Source organism: Terrapene carolina, unplaced genomic scaffold (genome assembly GCF_002925995.2).
Source record: "Terrapene carolina triunguis isolate 2854851 unplaced genomic scaffold, T_m_triunguis-2.0 Scaffold29607, whole genome shotgun sequence".
NCBI lineage: Eukaryota > Metazoa > Chordata > Testudines > Emydidae > Terrapene > Terrapene triunguis.
In genome coordinates, this window is record NW_020693958.1 from 8,461 (window position 1) to 10,187 (window position 1,727).

The 1,727-nt window shown below is 46.8% G+C and overlaps 1 non-coding gene across 1 annotated transcript; it reads left to right on the forward strand.

Annotated features, from left to right (window-relative positions):
* Positions 1–411: 411 nt before the first annotated feature.
* TRNAF-AAA lies at positions 412–493 on the forward strand. The gene has a single exon. It is a non-coding gene; the product is annotated as a tRNA-Ser (tRNA).
* The last annotated feature ends 1,234 nt before the right edge of the window (positions 494–1,727 follow it).

Here is a 1,727-nt window from a genome sequence, read left to right on the forward strand (position 1 = left end):
GAGGGGACGTGGTACTTGCATCCCTGCCAGGGAGATATTGGCTTGGCTCTTTCTTTCTGCTGCTGTTGTTAGTCCATGAAACATCAAGGGTGGAATTCAAGGCTGAGTTCACGCACCAACCCCCTGAAAAATGTCCATGCCCCCTGCTATTGGAATGATGGGCTGGAGATTTAACTAGGAAAGGGACTGTCTGAATTGTCACCCTGGGGAATGAACAATAATCTACAGCAATGTCGTTAACACAAACACACTCTCATCCTGCTCCAGCCGGAAGGGAAATGGGCAGGATTTCTCGCTGTTCAGCAAGGACACACTTACACTGATGTGCAGCCGTGAGTATGCTGGGGAAGCTGGTCTGAGCAAAGAATTTGAAGTGACTCATAGTGTAGAAAAGGACCCAAATTTCATTAAGTAGTTGTGGCCGAGTGGTTACGGCGATGGACTAGAAATCCATTGGGGTTGCCCCGCGCAGGTTCAAATCCTGTCAACTACGGAGGCACTCGACTGTTATTATTACTATAACCTTAGTGCCTGAGCATCCACAGTGTGAACTAGAGCTAGATCTAGTTTCACTCTTAGGCTGTTTACACTTAAAATGCTGCTATGGCATTGCTATAGCACTTTGGAGTAGACAGTGACTGGAGGGGTTTTCCCATCCCTGTAATAGCTGCATTGACAGAACAATTCTTCCTTTTATTTAGCACTATCTAACGAGGGCTTAGGTCAGCTTAACTATACTGGTTTGGGGGTGTGGATTTTTCACACCCTGAGAGACGTCGCTCTGCCAGTTAAGTGCCCAGCGTACACCAGCCAAGAGCTTTGTGAGGTGAGGTGAGGTGAGGTGAGGGGCTCAGGGAACAGCACAGGAGGTGAGGCCATAGTTTGGGTGCCTGTAGCCCCCACAGTTTTAGGGGGGATCCGCAGCTATTGTTTTAACTACTCGGCCACTTTTTTGTGTGGTGGGCTTGTTGTTACTTAACTGTTTCTAAGGTCTGTGCTGTCTGTAACCTTCTCCCTAGTTCATTGGCTGACTGGGGATGGTGGGGGGATGGTTTGGATTTGAAAAAACCTTTCTCTGTGGTATGATAAAGGAGTAAGTGACAGGTAGAAACCCCCACATCATTCTTGGTGCAGGGAGCCGAGTTTGCTGTTCAGATTCTGTATTTCACCAATGTCCAGGTCTGGGAATGTCCAACCAGTGCAATTCTAATGGGAAGACGGACGCAGGGCACTTAACCTGCACAGATGTCCTATGGAGGTGGGGTGGGAATTAACAGTATTTTGGGGAACTTTTGGGAAAAGAGACTTTACTGACAAGGTTTGTCTCTGTTCCTATTTCACCTTGTGCTGTTATGTTAGAATCAGTATTTGTTTTTCTATTACATTAATTAAACTCTAAACAATATTTAATCGCTCATAAACCTTAGTGTCATCCGAATTTTCCCTCAGCTAGCCAGAATGAACTGAATTTTGCCTGTTTCTGGAAAGCAAAGAGGTTAAATTTGGGGAATTCAATCCCTGTATTTGCAGGTGGCTGTTTTACACTCACATCTCTGGGCACGGAGTGAAATACTCAGGCAATGTCTACACTACAGGATTATGTCGCCCGAACTCACACAGTTATTACATGGCTTGTGTGCGTGCAGACTTAGCTCCTTGTGTCAGCAGTGCGTGTCCTCAGCCAGCTGTGGCTGCCGGGAGATCCACGGAGTCAGGGATTGTTCTGG